General features: G+C 42.7%; 1 long non-coding RNA gene across 2 annotated transcripts; it reads left to right on the forward strand.

Moving 5' to 3' along the window:
* Nucleotides 1-2,995: 2,995 nt before the first annotated feature.
* LOC114066876 lies at nucleotides 2,996-8,957 on the forward strand. Of its 2 annotated transcripts, none has more exons than XR_003573256.1 (4): nucleotides 2,996-3,158; nucleotides 4,133-4,272; nucleotides 5,789-5,823; nucleotides 8,908-8,957. It is a non-coding gene; the product is annotated as an uncharacterized LOC114066876 (long non-coding RNA). The 2 variants fall into 2 exon arrangements; XR_003573257.1 differs by having other exon boundaries at nucleotides 5,374-5,823; nucleotides 8,908-8,919.
* Nucleotides 8,958-9,385: the final 428 nt, after the last annotated feature.

Genomic DNA, 9,385 nt, shown 5'->3' on the forward strand with positions numbered 1-9,385 from the left:
TTTGTCCTCTCCCTCTCTTTCCACAGCAAATACACACGTGACCGCCAGCCCACGCCTTCTAGAACTGTTCAGTCTTGTTTATCCCTTACCTCTTCCTGCTCTGGTGCTTGGCCATTGCTCCCACTCCACCTACAGTCATGGAATAGCACAATATTTCTGCTGAAATGAATGGTCATGAAATGCTTCACATCCAGGGGCTGGGTGGAAGACTAGAAATGAGCAGGAGGGTCTGGGGGCTGCTGGCAGTTCCCCAGAGTACAAGAAGGTCAGCCCTGCCAGGTGTCTCTGTTGGGTGCTCTGGAACCATCTCCATAGTTCTTTCCTATATATGCCATTTGTTTGTCATGGGAAGATTTTCTGGCTGGGCTGGGACATCTGTGCCCCTTTTGGTGCAGAAGAACTGGTGGCACAGGCTCAATCCCCATTTCAGCCTCTCCCATTGCTGCCCCACGCAGCTCTTATCAGGGAGCTGATACTGGTGCTCACAATGTCGATGTTCAGGAGACACATCAAGAAATCTGGCGTACAGCCCACGGCTACAGCTCAGATTCTGCAACAATAATGTTTATGTTGGCAGGCCATGGAACAGAAACTCGCCTTCTCTCCAGCTGACTGGTGTGATTCTAGCAATTAATTCAGCTTTTCCAGGCGCAAAAGTTTGTTGATACAGCTTGTGGCTCTTCCTGTTTCAAAACACATCAATAACTTGGAAAAAAAACCCCAACTAGCTAGGCAGTCACGGAATCACAGAAGTGTTGAGGTTGGAAGGGACCTCTGAAGGTTGTCTAGTCCAGGCACTGCTCAGAGCAGAGTCAAGTACAGCAGGTTTCTCAGGGCTGTGTCCAGTCAGACTTTGAGTATCATCAAGGAGGGAGACTCCACAACCTCTCTGGGCAACCCTTTCCAGTGTTGACTTCCCTCTCAGGATAAACTTCTCATATTTAAATGGAGTTTCCTCTATTGTAGTGCATGTCCATTGCATTTCCGTTGTCCTCTCACTGGGCACCACAGAGGAGAGTTTGTCCCTTCTTACTCCTTTACATCATATATTTATATACATTGATATGATTCTCTTGTCCTTCTCCAGACCAAGCAGTCCCAGCTCCTTCAGCCTCTCCTTGTGTAACATATTCTCCAGTCCCTTAACCATCATCGTGGCCCTTTGCTGGACTCATTCCAGTATGTCTGTGTATCTTTTGTACTGGGAAGCTCAGGACTGGACACAGCTCTGGAGATGTGACCCCCACTAGTGTTGGGGAGAGGAGAAGGATCACTTCCCTTGACCTGCTGAAGGTTCCTAATGCAGCCCTGGGGGCTCTTGATCCTCTTTGCTGCAAGGTCACAGTTCTGGCTCATGGGCAGCTTGTTGAACACCAGAGCCTTCCTTGCCAAGCTCCTTTTCAACTAGTTGGCCTCATCCTGTACTGGTACTTGGGGTTTTTAATCTCTGTGTGCAGGACTTTGCAATTCTCTGAGTTTGATGAGATTGCTGTTTGCCATTTGGAAATCTTTGTAAAGAACTGCTAGGGAGAGAGCTGGAGGGATGGAGACTGAAGTATCTGAGATCCCCACAAAATCCATACATCATTAGTTGTCTAGTTTTTTAACTCATGACCCTCACATTTGTAAGACCATATCATCATCTAGAGCTGTGGAACCTTTCAGAAATCTGAAATGAGGACAAAAGCAATCCATACAAGTATTACCTGTGTAAATCTATACAGAAAAGAGCAGCTGCAGTTATTTAATTCTCTGTGTTGTAATTTGAGTCTTAAAATGTTTTATTTGCAGCACTTCTGTTTCAATCACAGTAATTCTGCCCCAAAATAAGCATGTGTAAATGGGATTCTCGGGGTTATGAATGAACCACTTATTTTCTGTATATTTATATGACTGAAATTCATAGTTTCCTCTGTATACTAGTCTATATTGGATGTCTCAGACAATGCACTAAGGACATTAAGAGCACAATCCTGGTTTCTTGGAAGTCAGTAAGGAAAATGCCTTTGTGTTGGAGGCAGCCTTTATTTTCAAATATTTGGAGATAGGAGAATCCAGGCTTGTTCTTTCATCCGCACGGGGAAATTTAAGCACATGCGAAACCTTCTAGCTACCTTTCTTTACCCAAACTCACAGAGTAATTAACATAGTTTACTTACTTTGTTTAATTTCTTTCTTTTGGCTTGAAATGTCTTTCATTTTCTTTCAGGTTTTATGCTGCAAATTTATCAATAATTTTGCACCAAAAATTAGATTTGTCAAGAGAGTAAGCAACTAGAATAACTTTATAAAGGGATGCAGCAAAGAAAAAGTAGAAATGTTGCTGAAATTCATTTAGGGTATTTACAATGTGCTCACTCCTAACTTCACTATTGGAGCAAATCAGGGCAGAAAGTCTCTGTGACATGGTAGTGTGAGTTACTTTGGGTTCATGGAGATCTGGGCTGCAGATTTGAACCCCTCAGCTCCATTCCTTGAGTGCCTGGACACAGCCCAGCCTTGCCTGGGGCTGCCTTTCTGTCTTTATTCCCTATAAATTCCTGCACCTTCCCATCAGGACACTTTGATTTGGAGGGTGGAAGAATGAATGGCCTTGAGTTTAAGGTTCTGGACTGAGATGCACTCAGGCTAAAAAAGTCAAAAATTCCTTTCTTTAAACATCTGTGGTTTCATGTGACCTTCAGTGAATCTGCTAAAACTTCAGTTTTCCCCCTGCAAATTCGGTACTGTCCAGCTAAGTTGGTTGGATAACAGGTGGTAGGAGGGAAAACACAATTATTTATAAAAAGCCCCAAATCCTGCTTCATAGACAGATCTCATCTCTTGTAAATGGGTTACAGAAAGCATAGCCACAGTCACACGGTGTGTTTAATAGGTCCTGTTAATGTTTAACACTTTTTCCCCCTCTGAAAGTTTCCATTTTGAAGTCAGATGACTCTTAATATGTTTGTGGGTTGTTTTTTTTTTTTTTTTTTTCATTTGCAGTTAACACATTGACCTGGCGTCTTGGCAGCAGCACCGGGAAGCTGCCTTGGTGAATCCTGGTCCTCCGGTTTTCCTTCCTTTTGAAGGAAGCCCCCATGAACGGGTCCCTGGGATTAAGGAGGAAGCGGAGGTTTTAATGAAGCAGACTCCATTCTTCTGAGGGGTGAAGGGAGGTAAGGGGAAGATCCTGTTGCTTATGTGATTATTGCTAATTACTGTAATTGAACATCCTCATGACAGGAATATTTGGTGCCTGAGGTAAAGCTTGTTTGCTCACATTCCTTTTTTTTCAGCTGTCTCGTGGTGCCCTCTCGAGGTGGGAGAGCAGCCCGTTTTATTCCCTGTTTTACAGCAGCTGGAACACGAGCTGGAAGCACAGACCTCGGTGAAAAAGCTGAGAAATTGCTATTGCTTTGAAAAAAAATTTGAATTTACTATAAATCCGTGTAAAATAAGTGGGATCTTTTTTAGTCCCATTAAAAAAACCACGCCAATCCCTTTGCTTCCATCTTTTCAGTGAGATCAAGCACTCAAAAGGACCCAAAAAGCACAGGGGATGCTTCTTCATGGTGCCCTGAGGCCACAAAGGTGCATTTCCTTGGAGCACGAACAAGGTTAAAGGCTGTTTCCATGAAGGAAGGGAACACATTTCCCACAACACGCTTTTGTGCCCTTGAAGCAAAGCACAAAATGCATCAGGAAATGCTGACGTGTTTGGATATTAAAGTGGATTAGGAAACCTTGACACATGAGAAGGGCTGACCTTAGGGCTCGAGTCAAACAGAGGGTATTGTGCTTGTGAGGGAGGTCTGAATGCCTTGGATGCCGTCACCACCTCGCTGTGAAGGACTGCAAACTGCAGGCTTCTCTGTAAAAGTGACTATTAGATGCTCAGTCTTGAAATACCTCTTGCCAGGTGACAGCAGATCGTCCTTCAGAAAATGCCTCATCTTAAATCCAGCGAGGAGCAAGGACTGGCAGTATGGTGAGTCCTCAAGAGGCAGTGAATTAATCACTTTGGGTTTGGACTGGGATAGGGTTGATGCTCAGAGTTTGAGGCAAGCACATCCAGCTTTTTTTTTACACTATGGGTACATGGTGATTTATTTAAAAATACGTATTTTAGAAAAATCTCTGCTTCTCATAGATAACTTTTGAAGGGGATAAATGTAAGCAAATGCTGAGCAACATGCCGAATCTGAAGGCACAGTTCTCCTCCACAGAACTGCAAACTGAAGACTCAAGGCTCCTGTTGTGTTGAAAAGGGACTTTTGAGCCCAACGAGGGGTAAGATATTAATAAAACCTTTGTTCACTGTTACAGTAGGGAACAGCTAAGTGTGGGTTGGGGTTTCCACCAAGTTAACCCTGACTTCTTCCCATTGCCACCAATACTGCTAAGAAACCCCTTTAAGATAGCAAACAAAAACCAGTTAATACTATTTATTTTGAATGCTGTATTTAAGCAAAACTTTCCTTCTGAAACACATCTTTATTCTCTTTCCTTGTTGCTAGACTAGGGGCTTTAAGGAAAATTCACATTTTATGTGGCATTAACTTTCTTTTTGTGGGGAAAAAACAAAGTTAGCTTGAGTGATCTGAAGCTGTCTTTAATATTAATGGAGTTTTATTTTCTTTGAGGTGAAAGTGCAAGTGTCCTGAGTCTCCCCAAACACACGCTAACTGGACTTATTTTATTATTTCCTTCCCTGTGGCCTGCTGGGTTTTGCCCATCCGTAGTTTCTCCCTGTTGTTGTCAGCTCCTTCAGATCCACGACCGGACAGAATTGCTGTGGTAATTGGAATAATAACAACACAAAGATACGGAAAAATAAGGCAACATTAAATCACCATTTCCACTTTCTATTTCTCCAGCAACGAGGGGCAAAAGGGAGATGGCTTCTGTCTGCAGAGTTGCCTTTCATTTACAACTGTGCTGTTATGGAACCAAAGGCTACTCAGTGCATGGTTTTGGAAACCCTTTGGATAATTATGGGGTAGTGGGAGATGTTGGTTTAGGTGCATCTTCACAAGAAGCTGCCAGTGGTGTGATGACATTGTAGTATTACCTTGACAGCGAGGGAGGAAGTGAAGGAGGGAGGTGGCAGGTGTACCTGGGTACTCTCTGGTCAGGTCAGGAGGTCTTGAGCATCAGAGGTCCCATGGTGTCATGTTTAAAAGCAGGCTGGCAGAATATGTTGGGGTGACAGCCACGTTTCCTCCTGCCCTTATACCCTCCTCTGCTCTCCTTTGTGCCCACCCTTCCTCATCTAAGGGATGGTGGCATCTTTATTCTGGTAGAATTAACTAATCAAAGTACGCTGTTGGTGATTTCAATTATAAATGTTTCCTCCCATTCTTAAAATGTTTTCGCTTGTTTTCTTGGCAGGACCTTGAGGAGCTCTCCTGAGAGTCCCTTTCACATAGATATGCACAGAATGAATAGTTTATCTCCAGCTCCTGCTGACTTTCATGAATAATTTGATGTAAAAAGCTAAGTTGGATTTCTGCTGTGTCGGTTAAATTGGAACTACCAGCTTCTAATATTCCAGCCACAGACTGAAACAGACTTTCTGGTTTTAGAGGCCAAAGTGGCCCCTCTGGCTTCCACTCATTGTGAATACCTTACCTTTTTTTCCTCCTTTAACTACCTGTCTGCTTCAGGCTCCCCCAAAACATGAAAGAGGCTCTAGGGCTTCCAGCTGACAGAACATCTCTTGTGAATGAAAGCTCTTTGCTTAAACACAGAAGATTTGGTGGGACGTACAGCTGTGATTTTTACTGTTTCTTGTTTTTATTCTCAGGAGTATGCCAGAAAATCCAGTGGTCAGCCCTGAAGGTAAGCAGCTCATTTTACAGAGTGTATTCATCTGCCCACTCTCATTGAAGGCAAACAGAATTGCTTATCTGAGTAATGTCACACGTGTGCCTAAATGATTGCAAGAGACTGAAAGGAGCTGGGAGTAGAAATAATAGCACTACTTCATCTCTCACAGAGCAGAGCCAACAAAATAATGAAGCCATGTGAATAAAGAACCAACATAATAATCAAGCTCTAACCATTTTTGGGAAAATTAGCACATCTTCCATAACAGTAACAGGCTGCCGGGAAAATGGTGCAAAATATTAACTGTCAGGTTAAGCACACCTTAATCAACATGTGCCGAGTCCCACTGATGTGTCCTCAAACCTGTTACTTAAGTACTTGTTAAGGCCAATTAAATAAACAAAATTTTAAAGCCTAATAGCATAAACCGCATAAATAACATAAAAGAGCCATAATGGTTGAATGGGTGGGCGTTTAGCCCTTCTTGATTTAAAACAGTGAAGTGAAAAGTGTTGGAGCCCTTGAAGGTGATTTTGAAGACGAGGAAGTGACTGTGCTACACAAACAGCAATCAGAGACAATTAAGAGAACTGGGACAAGTGCCTCATTCTCCCAGCAGACTGCATGGGAAATTGCACTTTACATTTCAGTCTCGTTGCATTTTCAAATAAGGCCCCCAGCTATGTCATTTTTTCAAGTCCAACTCAAATCAAAAGATATTGCTTAAAATCTTCCTATTACTCCAGAAGTGAAAGGAATGATTGTCTATGGTGATGAGCCTGGAAGATTGTCTTGGAAAGAATTTGACAGTTTTGTCTTTCTGGTCCCATTATAAGGTTATTACTGCCCCTGAAGGAGACTGACAGAGCCTGAATGCTGGCGTGAGGACGAGGGTGGTTGAGGATGGCTCTGTGCTGCTGCAGATTTTGTGTTGTTTCTCTACAGAAACAGCAGAGAAACTGTGAGCTGCGATGTGCATGTGTTTTCTCTTAAAGCTTAATCTGATGAAGAATCTCAGCGAGACCCTGTGCTAACAAAAGAAACAGAGCATACAAGCAAGCTAATAATAAAAAAAAAGAAAAAAACAAACCATAAAAATGAAAAGAATGAAAATAGGGAAATTTGGAAATAGTTATTCAGGGCTAATTATAACCTTGTCCCTATGCAGAAAGCACAGCCTACCAGTGATACTTTTTTAAGAACTTTCTGTTAAGCTCGGGAAGGTTTTGGTATGTGACTCAGAAATTTCCTGAAGTGCTGAAGTGGTCTCACTTTTGTAGCCTTCCTCCCACAGACAGGAGTACAATGAGCTTGCAGAGCTCTTGTAGCTGGTTTGGTTTGCCAAGAATAAGTGTGGGTGGCTGGGAATGAGCCCTGCCCTCATCTCTGGCTCCTGCCAGGGTAGAAAACACTGGCCCAGCCGATGCTGTTCCCCAGTGCAGCCTGGAGTGCAGAAGGACACAGGGACACCCTGCACTCCATCTGACTGCCCGTGTGGTGCCCAACAAACCTTCCCTGAACCAGCCCTGACTCCTCTGCTCAGTGTCATGAAAGCTGTTAAATGGAGGAGGCTGTGGTGCATCCATAGAAGTGATGCAAGCTTTGCCTTACAGCAGTTTTCCCATGGAAGTATCTTATCTTACTGTTTTCTTTCCATAGGGCACTTTTTCCTTTTAAAGGTTTTTATTTTAATGGAAAAGGCTCTAAATGCAAATGTTCAATGACAATGCTAACTGATAGAAAGTTAGTGTAAGATCTCTCTTGATACAATCAACTCTGCATAAACCAGGTCGTCATAGAAAACAAGGACCTAAATCAATTATTTCCAGAATAAAGATTTAAACTTTTGTGTTTCACTGTATAACAATTGTCTGAGAGATAACAATCTGGTACTTACTCTTCTTAACCTAAGACATAAACTACTCAGATGTCAGACAAAAAAAGCAGTGCCTTGTTGCTTTGAGAGGGTTGCAGAGCAAATATGCCCACTGAAATTAAGAGGAATTTGTGAAGAGAACAAGCTCCTTCTGAGCCAGGGATTTTGGAAGTAATTTATAAATTGTGATGGCCCCAACAAGAAGCCTTCTGCAACTCCAACAGGATCATTCATATATTGAACTACACAGAAGAAAGCAAAATAGTAAAAAATCACACTCACTGCCCTTAGAACCTTAACCCGGTTCCCAGAACCACAATGGATAATGCCTCTATGAAAAATTCATATATTTTGGTGGGACTTCCTTGGAGCATGGTACTACTCAACTAATGACTGCAATTTTGGGTCCTAACCTGCTTCATTTAAAACAGCTTTAGCAAAATTACCTTTAGGGGCAAAATCTTGTTACAATAAGTCCCATGGGAGTTTTGTGACTGAGTTTTCTTATTGTACAACGATTAAATTTTCCTACTTGTCCGTGTACCTGAAATATGGGACTCCTAAGTGGAAGAAGCACATTTATGTACACAAAAATGATGTATCTAAAAATGCAGGGTCTGTTATTTTATGTTCAGTAGTAGCTCTGTGGCTCTGCATCCATAACACTCTGTTGTTCTCTGAAACGGAGCCGAAAGGCCGACGGGAGCGAAATACCAACCTGAGATGGCAGTCTAGCAAGGAAGGCAGTGCTGTCACTGCAGAGGGACTTCGAGCACAAGGAGTGACACTTGCAGTTACTGAGGCTGTCAGTCCAGATCTGTGTTGCTTTGGTACCCTGGATAAAGATCGGGCCAACTTAAGAGCTGGCGACACGCCACGCAGACAGATGGACAGATGGGTGAGCAACACAGAGACCGTGCTGGAGCATCAAGTGTGGGTTCTGAAGGCAGCATTCCTAGCTGGGAGATTCCAAACAGCTGGCCAGCCTGAATTTTTTAAAAACAATTTATGTTTCAGGAAATGCCGCAGTTTGTTGGGTTCTGGGTGATGTAACGTACTGAACAAACCAGTGATGGGAAGGGGTATTGTTATTTATTGCTGGTAAATATGGCTTGAGATGCACAAAAAGGAGGAAGTGAAGAAGGGGCATTCCCTCTGAGCCCTGGAGAGAGTGAGGGTGAAAAATGATAATAGAATTTCCCTGTGTTTTTCTGTGTCAGGGCAAAACAGACCCCACACGCTGGCTGAGCAGAGCAGCAGAGGGAGTGTCAAAGCTGTGTGTTGGAGATGGGAAAAGAAATCTCACTTTGGATTTAGGAGCTGGAATTCTTCATAAACTCCCACTTCAGCCTTCTTCTCCCAAGAGGATCAGCACCGGGGTAGAGGCACTATGGGACAACTCCTTTCCTGGGACAAGACAAGGGTAGACACAGGAAAACTTGAACTTTTATTACAAGCTGGAAAACTGAAACCCAAAGGTGAAAATCTGATACCAGTGTTGTGGTTTTTTTTTTTTTTTTTTCCCCTGTTTGTTTTTGGTTTTGTTTTGTTTTTAAATAAAATAGTTTAAAAGAAATTATCTGAATTTAAATATCTAGATTCAAGCAGTTTATTTACTTGCACAACAAACTTCAAACAGATGATTCAAGTGCAAGTAAAAATTGGGCTGCTCTGTTGGAATTTGAATGGTTTGTCTTC

This window comes from Empidonax traillii, unplaced genomic scaffold (assembly GCF_003031625.1).
Source record: "Empidonax traillii isolate 1590-97213 ecotype Southwest subspecies unplaced genomic scaffold, ASM303162v1 scaffold821:size279169, whole genome shotgun sequence".
NCBI lineage: Eukaryota > Metazoa > Chordata > Aves > Passeriformes > Tyrannidae > Empidonax > Empidonax traillii.